Source organism: Pyxicephalus adspersus, chromosome 6 (genome assembly GCF_032062135.1).
Source record: "Pyxicephalus adspersus chromosome 6, UCB_Pads_2.0, whole genome shotgun sequence".
Lineage (NCBI taxonomy): Eukaryota > Metazoa > Chordata > Amphibia > Anura > Pyxicephalidae > Pyxicephalus > Pyxicephalus adspersus.
In genome coordinates this window covers 92505234-92514404 of record NC_092863.1, presented here as the reverse complement: position 1 = coordinate 92514404, position 9171 = coordinate 92505234, and the positions used below count along the sequence as shown (strand labels likewise).

General features: G+C 43.9%; 1 long non-coding RNA gene across 1 annotated transcript; it reads right to left on the bottom strand.

The window, feature by feature from the left end:
• Positions 1-7173: 7173 nt before the first annotated feature.
• LOC140334313 (uncharacterized) lies at positions 7174-8925 on the bottom strand. The gene is made up of 2 exons (XR_011921508.1): positions 8454-8925; positions 7174-7462 (listed from the first exon to the last, which is right to left on the bottom strand). It is a non-coding gene; the product is annotated as an uncharacterized lncRNA (long non-coding RNA).
• Positions 8926-9171: the final 246 nt, after the last annotated feature.

Sequence of the window (9171 nt, the reverse complement as noted above, 5' to 3'; positions counted from 1 at the left end):
TCCATCGTCAATGCCACCCAGAAGTTTGTAATACAAATATCTGAAATTTGTGAAGGGCCAGATCCAGATGTTTTGTGCGTCAGCACTGTTGCTGTGGTCTGTGGTGCTGGAAGCAGTAGGAAGGTAGACAATATTGCTAGTTTGCATCTTACAATACTTAGCTGAAAACTTAGGCAGAGGTATTGGTACCTATCATAGTGGCAGTTCTGGGGTTTTTTATCTGCAGTCTGTCGGACTCCTGGAAGCAGCAGAAATGTAAAGTATATTGCTAGCTGGCACAATGGCAAGCATGACATTGGAGATGAATGCCAGCCCTGGACGTTGCGATACCTAGCGGAAAATTTCAACCGAGGCAGTCTCAGCTGACAGGGTGTTGGTGATAGTTTGCCTAGTGAGTCATTGTATCAGTCAATCAGTGACATCTGCAGTGGAGATATGATAATTGTTAGTAACATTTTTCAAAAAGGTGAGGCGATTGACATTTTCCGGCGACAGTCGTGATTGGTTGTCCCAAAAATGAATGGCATCACTACTGTCAGGACAGGCATCCTACTCATAAATGTGTCGTCAACACCACCACCACCAGTCAGAAAAGAGCCAACGTAATCATGCACCATACGCTTGATCCATTCTGGATGGTTATGCCCCTGCTCTTATTTGTTTGAGATTGCTGCATCAGGATTCGCCAGGCATCCAAAAAATCCCTCCTGCCTTGGCCCATTATTATTATTATTATTATTATTATTGTTAATAAACAGGATTCATATAGCGCCAACATATTACACAGCGCTGTACATTAAATAGCAGTGTTGTTAACAGTTAGAAATATGTCAGGGGGGGTTTTGGAATTTGAGGGGGGGATGATGATGAGTTCTGTTTTATCCAGGTTGAGTTTCAGGAATCGGTCAGACATCCATGATGAGATGGCTGACAGGCAGCATGAGACCTTATCCAGGACTGAGGGAGACAGGTCAGGGGTGGACAGATAGATTTGAGTGACATCAGCATACAGATGGTACTGTAAGCCAAAGGAGGATATGAGACTACTGGGAGAGGAGGTGTACAGAGAAAAGAGGACTGGTCCGAGGACTGACCCCTGGGGAACACCAACAGGGAGGAGAGTGGGTGAGCAGAAATTACAATTGAAAGAAACTTGAAAGGAACAGTCAGACAGATAGGAAGCAAACCAAGAGAGAGCGGTATCACTAATACCAATGGAGCGCATGAATTGTATTAGAAGGGGGTGATCAACGGTGTCAAAAGGAAAGATCAAGGAGAAGGAGCAGGGAAACGTTGCCCTCGGATTTAGCTCTGATGAGGTCATTGGCCACTTTAGTAAGGGCTGATTCAGTGGACTGGGCAGCTCTAAAACCAGACTGGAGAGGGTCAAGGAGAGAGTTTTGTTTAGGTAATGGGTGAGTCTTTTGTAGACAAGGCGTTCAAGAAGTTTGGAGACATATGGGAGAAGGGAGATAGGATGGTAGTTAGAAGGTGTTTGAAAGGGGAGGGGTATTTACCAGTAGAAAGGGAGAGGTTGAGTAGTTCCATTAGGGCAATGGCCAGGGTGGAGGAATGGGCACGGAGTAGATCAGAGGGAATTGGGTCAAGTGGACAGGTAGTAAATGGAGATGATGAGAGAAGAGAAGAAACCTAGTCCACAGTAACAGGGCTGAGGGAGGCCAGTGATGATTTACAGGTGGGAGGGGTGGGTATGGTTGGAGTGGCTCGGTGAGCAGAGACATCATGTCTGATTTTGTCGATTTTATCTCTAAAGTAGGTGGCTGTGTCTTGGGCAGAGAAGGTTGTTGTGGGGGAGTAGGTGTGGGGTTTAGGAGGGAGGCAATTGTTGAGAAGAGGTTGCGTGGGTTGGAGGCTAGAGAGGAAATGACAGCAGAAAAAGAATTTTGCTTGGTGACAGTGAGCTCAGTGTTAAGGCTTTGTCGCTTGGCTTTGTAATCCATGAAGTCAGCGCTGAGGCCAGATTTTCTCCACTTGCGCTCACCTGCACAAACAGTCCTTTTTAGCTCTTTGGTGTGATTGTTGTGCCCGGGTCAGAGGTTGGCAGGGTGGGGGTGGTGATTGATGACAGGGGCAACCTTATCCAATGCCAGGGAAGAGTTTAACTCCAATGCAAGAGAGTGGTTTAACAGGGTGGCAGCTTCGTCTGGGGAGGTGATTTTGGAGAGAGCGGGGGATAGGGACGTAAGGCGGTTTGAGAAAGGATTGTGATCAGGTTACGGATATCTCTCTGCCATTGACCAGGTCTGGGGTGTGATAAAGGGGGGCAGGAGTTTGATAGGTTGAAGGTGATAAGGTTGTGATCAGAAAGGGGAATGGTGAGTAGTAGACTTTTGCATGTGTGCAGCCTGCTGCCGCAGCTACAGGTGGTGTGGTGGAAAGGCAGTGTCCGCCTGAGCTCTCTGTGTGGAATGTGGTGCGCGGAACTCCTCACAGAGCCAGTCTCATAGTATTCTATTCATGCGGTCTTTTCTTTCTCTTGCGCCGGGTTGGGTAGAAACTGTGACATTTTGTCTTTGAAGCTGTGATCCAGAAGGGTGGCCAACCAATAATCATCTCGATTTTTGATGCTGCAAATGCAGGGGTCCGTCCGTAGGCATCACAACATGTGGACACACAAATGAAATAGGGGTTCCCTGGGCTCATCCTCCTCCTGTTCCTCAGTAGGCACCAAAACATCTTCCTCCTCATCACCCACCTCCTCCTCTTCAAGTTCCCGTTGTTCCATCGCCCGCACAATGCCTGGGGCGTGACAGCACAAATGCGGGTTGGACCAGCAGCCGCAACATGGTCTCCCTCATCATCATCAACATAATTAACTTCTTCCTCCTCCTTCTCTTGAAAATCCTTATGTTGGCCAGTGTCCGTTCTTGCTCTTCCTGATGCTGGCTGTGCGCTATGGAGTGTAATGTCACCCTCATCGTTCTCCCCCATTTCTTCCCCTCCTCTCCCATAGCCACTTTCCATCAGGCCACACAGGGTATTATCGAGCAGAAAGATGATGGGTATAACATCGTTCCAGCCTGACCACTTCCAACTCACAACATTTGTGGCCTGCTCAAAGGGGGCCAGTACCTTGCACTGCATCTCCATCTGCAGCCACTGGTCACTAAAAAAAAGTTCAGTTGTGTGGCTGTACCAAGGGCCCCGCTGCCTCCATGCACCACGCTGACCAAGTAATGGCGGATGGCTAGCTTTTGCTCACACAGATGCTGGAGCATGTGCAGGGAGGAGTTCCATCTAGTCACAGTGTCACAAATCAGTCTATGCGGAGGAAGCCTATGTTGGTGCCGGATCCTGCTAAGCACCGCCGCACCAGTAGGGGATCCGTGTACATGGCTGCACACATAGCGAACCTGTCTCAGTAAGTCCTGCAGTCCTGGGTACGTGCGGAGAAACTTCTGCACCACCAGGATCAGTACATACACAAAGCAGGGCACATGTGTTATGTGGCCCATGCGCAGCGTGGCCACAAAGTTGGCCCCATTGTCAAAGTCATCAGGAGGTATAGGCACATTAACTTCTGTCTTTGCTCCTGTCGCGGCTGGGCTGGCTGCATGCTGCTGCTGCAGAAGAAAAGCCTGCTGCACTTGCAGCCCCTGGGACCCACTCCACAATTCTCTCCACAATACTCTCCACATGACATGTGTGCTGTATGCTGTATGATGTACCGTATTTTTTGCCGTATAAGACGCACTTTTTCTTCCCCAAAACTTGGGGGGAAAAGTTAGTGCGTCCTATACGACAAATGTGTTAAAAAAAATATTTAAAATATTATACTCACCCGATACCCGATCCCGCGTGTGTCTGGCTGCAGCGTGTCTCTCTTCTCTCCTCTGCCAGCATCGTGTTTTCTCCTGTCTGTAAAGCAAAGCGAAAAGAATTTTGTTTTACCAAACGCTCTTCTTTGGTAAATAGCAAGAAGTGTCAAACACTGAAATATCTGTATTTTTTATATAGTAGGACAGAATTTTTTTTTTTTACCAAACGGTCATCTCTGGTAAATAGCAAGAGGTATAAAACACTGAAATATCTATATTTTTTTTTATAGTAGGAGAGATTTTTTTTTATGCCTGTGCTCAGATCTCTCCTGATTGGGCTGTGCATCCTGGTAGCAAATGATTCACTCCCAGCTGTGTTATTCCCACTCAAAAAAGTGGGTATTTCCGCCCCCTTCTTTTTCCCTCGTTTTTTCGACATAAACACGACTTCATGGTGAATCACAAGTCTGTTCTCGCTTAAATGTTCGGTAAGCAGGATAGGTCTGATTCGCCGCAAGATCCAACTTACAAATCTCGCTTGCTCATCCCTAGTTATATGTAATCGGGATATTTCCTGCCTAGTAACTACTTTATTTTAAAGTGAACCTGTCCTTTGGTGTCTCAGAGCCTTTGGAAAAAAGATTTCCCTTGGACATTTTTCTCTTGATAGGGAGACTCATACTTTTCCATCAGTACCTAAAGTGAACATTCATCCACTTAAAACATCAGTTTTGCGTTCACTTTAATTTTTGGGACATAGATTTTATATATTGTCCTACAGGTATCCTCATGATAGCAAGTCACTTCAAGAAGTGTCTGTTAATGTAGAAAACGTGCTGCAGGTGTCTGTTTATTGTTATCACAATTCTTGGGACCGGTATTTTCTGACAAGCGCAGCTAGTTTGCCTCGATCAAGATGTCATCTGGACGGTGTTGTCTATGCGGTTGTGTGCACTTGTAGTTATGCAACGTTAGAGATATTTGGTGCAATACAGCAGAGCTGATTTGTTGTAATCTATGGCAAATATCACCCGTGTGTATTACAATATAAACATTGAATAAAAGATGTACTTTATCATCATTGGTGTGTCTGCTTTTTTTGTGCTTGTGCTCCATTATTCTACTGGTATGCCTTGGAACATGGAAACCTAGCAAGGTCATACAAATGTCATGTGGTTGTAGCCAAACCCCGGAGCCTAACAGACACAATGAATTGCTAATTTACTGAGCCACAGAGAATGGTGCGTGTCCTGGTCCACACCTTCACTAGGGTCATTGGGCCTTTTTTATTTCTACACGGTATTTATATAGGGCTGACACATTATGCAGCGCTTTACAAAGTCTGTAGTCATGTCACTAGCTGTCCCTCAAATGATCTCACAATCTAATATCCCTATCATAGTCATATGTCTTTAATGCAGTCTAAGGTCAATTTTGTAGGAAAGCAAAATAACCTAACTGCATGTTTTTTGGAATGTGGGAGGAAACTGGTGTACCCAGGGGAAACCCACACAACACAGGGAGTACCTGCAAAATCCATGAAGATAGTGTCCTGGCCGAGATTCGAACCTGGGACTCAGTGCTGTAAAGGCCAGAGTGCTAAACACTGATTCACCATGCTTTGTTATCAAAGCTCTCCAATACTGGAGAAGAGAGGACTATCATGGGAGAACCTGGGTGATCCCAGAATAGGTGCTCCATGTGCAGCGTTTGTTAATTCACCTGTCACTGGAAATTAATATAAAAGATGACGACTATACAGGGCTTAGGAATGTGCATGATGGTACAAGCAGTGTAAAACATGAAGGCTTTACTGCATTATACAATGGTACATTCCAAGCAGATAGTGATAGCATTTTGTGCTAAACAAGCCTTATTTGTATCTTTCATCATTCACCCTTCTCACCTATATAAGTCTAATATAAAAGACTGGTATCTGAAGGATTTAATATTCAAAAACACTTTTCAAATTCAAAAAACCCGATGTGCAGCTATCCACACATCCAGGACCTCTTGTGCCAGTTTACTGGTAACATTTTGAGGAGCAATTGTTCACCACCTACTTCCTGTGGCTACAAGTCCTGTCCCTCCTCAATACCAAAATGCTGGAAAATGTAGCCTGGCATGAACTGTTGATGTATGGCCACATCTAATACACCCTCTGACCCGCTGAATTCAGACATGAGAGGAAATGAGATGTAGTGCAGCGTACAAGCACATTTGCCCTATTATGCTGTCCATTGTTTTGCTTCCATCAACTTATCAACCTGTTTGTTAGTAGAGTTTACCCTTTTCAATTCTTGGATTAGTTGAAAGTGAAACTTAAGTTTACTTTGTGATCAGACTGGGCTTTATTATAGAAAAGGACAGGGGATATGCATTCCCATCTACACCATAGCTCTGTGGAAATGGCTTCCTCCATGCTTGCCAGGAATGAATGGAACTGGCCAACCATAATGGCCAAAGAGAAGGAAGAAGATGGTGGCACCCAGTAAGAGAATAATGACAGGTAAGTATAGCAAGGATTAGGCCTGCTTTATAGTGTTAGGAACAGACACATACTGTCAAGTGGAATTCTAAGAACCCATTGGAGGTCCCCATGTCACCAGGGAACAATGTGGGCACCAAAAAAGGAACCCTGCCACTTTGCAGCAAGAAATAGAAAGAGGGACCTGGCACATCACATGATCATGGAGTTGGATATCTGCCATTCATCTTAAATTAGCAATTGGGGATTAGTTAGGGGAGAGGGTCAATGTTTAGTGTGGAGGAGGAACCTGGACAGAGCTTTAAAGTGGAACTAAGGTCCCAGTTTTCAAAATCCAACATCAGCCAGGTGGAGTCCTTTCTACCATAACCCAACTGACCTGCCTGATGGAACCGGTGAAAAAGCTGAGCTGATTGCTAGGAAATCCCGGCAACCCTGGCTTCCTTTGCATGCACTCAGGGCACGCGGGACCTACGTCATCCCAGCACGGCCAATCAAGGTGGCTGAAGGAGAAGAAGAAATAAGGAAGATGGTGTGACCTGCGATAGAATGGGATAGGTGACTTGCAGGGTTTTAGTTCCGCTTTAAAGGAACAACCAGAACAGAAATATAGCAGGACACCAGTGAAGTCTGAACTCTCACTTGTCAATGTTCCAGTGACTTATAATCTAGAAAAATCAGTAAAAGAATGACAGATCTGAGGCTTTCTAATCCTTTGTAGGAATATGAATCCTGGCCCAGGAACTTTAATACAAGCGGCCTGGCCACTTCTATTATTATTAATCAGGGTTTATATAGCGCCAACATATTATACGGCGCTGTACATTGCCAAGGAAAAATGTATCTATTTAATGTCAGCTGTTAATATTACGATGGTAGGAGAACAGACACAGACACCAGTTCATAGAGAGTTACTGCTCTGATTTATTCAGAAAAGATGATGTTATTTATACAAAGAAAAGTAGGTGGTACAGAAAAGTAATAAAATGTTTGAAATGATAAGTGACTATTCAGGAATCCTAAGTGATTGATGTACATGCGTGAGCCTTTTTGACGTAAAGGCTCCTTCTCCACATGCGCGAGGTGAGCTAGGTATCCCGGGAGGCTTTGCACTGCCATTCATCGCCTAGGCGATCCGAGAATTAGGAGGTGGTGCTGCACTTTTTTTTGTGGGTGTTTTTTTGAGGATGTTGCACTTAAAAAAAACAAACATACAGAATTTTTACCTTACATAAAAAGGTTGTCTACACTTTTATGAAAAGTTACAATTCTGAGTTTATCTACGCTTTAACTGATGTGTGCGCTTTTGTCAGGGAAAGTATACCCAGCATACTCGCCCATTATGGTACACTTCTCTTACAGGTACGCCCTTCATCTGCGCTGTGCAATGCAATGTCCTCCCCTGCCGCTGCTACTTAGTTTCTCAGCCATCAATTTCAACTACTGAGTGGCCGCTGATAATTACCTTTTGTGCATGTGCATGTCCCAAGCACCGAGTCCATACATATTTGTGCTGGTAACAATTATTAACAATCATCTCCAGCAACTATAGCTGAAAGTTTAGATAAAGCTAAAGGGAGAATAAATTGGTATTAGTTTTCTCCTAAAATGAAACCTTTTGTTCCATATGTCTACAGCCTGAAACTTTAGTATTACACAATTAGTGGCAGTGCGCAGAACACCACCCTTGTATATATATTCCATAAGCATGGCTTATTACAGAATGCTAATATATAGAAGGAATAGAGAGAAAGTTGAGTTTTATAAACGTGTGGTATAATAGATTACATTAGACATCATACCGTATATATCACAATATATATCATCATCATATATAGTTTTATGGCATACAGGTAAACAGCTTAGAAAGGTTGATCCCAAGTTAATATCACCGGGATGCAGAAACCTTTTGGCTAGACACAGATTTCCCTGATTAAATATTAGAATCGCTAGTAATGTATTGTAACCCGAGGCGCTTTACTTATCAGCTTCTTCAGGGAATCTTGTGATGAATGTTATGGACTGTGCATAGAAGTAATACAGTTGTACAATCACTTGATGTAACAGGTACATTATAATATACACAAGGTAACAAAACATTTGGTGATAATTACTGTTTAGATTAAAGCAGAACTTAAAGTGGAACTATACTCAAAAACGGCCAAAATAAAAAAAATTCCACTTACCTTGATTGGTCCGGAGGTTTCTTCCATCGGGTCCAGCGTCGTCATGGTATCCTTCTTTGGACTGGCGCTCCAGGCGCCACCATCTTCTCTTCTTCCGGGCTTTCTTACAACGTCACTCAATTTCGCCCCTGGGTTGGCTGACGTTGTGAGAAGGACCCGGAGTTGGTAAAAAGCTTGCTGATCTCACTGCAAATGCATTTTTTTACCTTTTGACGAAATGCCTGTACACAGTATACAGTTATACAATTATCAGGTACATTATAATATACACAAGGTAAGTACACGAGTCTCTTATAATTATAGTGGTATAGCTGAAGAAACGTTTCTAATTTTCAGGCTCTCTGGATCCCATGGGATCTGGGACAGGTAGCATATTCTATACAGGCAGCTTTGACATCCCCTTGAGGAACCCAAGGCTCCTGCAGGCATTCCAAGGACACCTTCTACAGCTTGGACAGCCAGCCCCTAAGGCCCCCATAGCAGTCTAATAGCGGTTGGCAGTTAATCCCTGGGGTGATGTAACATTAATGAATAGACTTTTTATTTCATCATTGCATAAGTAAAAGTGCCGTTTTTAATCTCCCACCTCTATAAATATACATAGATGATCTTTCAAAACTGGATTTGGGAAAAAAAATCTGTCTGATCCTGTGCTTTTCATTTAACCAATCACATTGCTCGCTGTAGGAAAAAATTTGCATATTGCAAGTGCTTATGG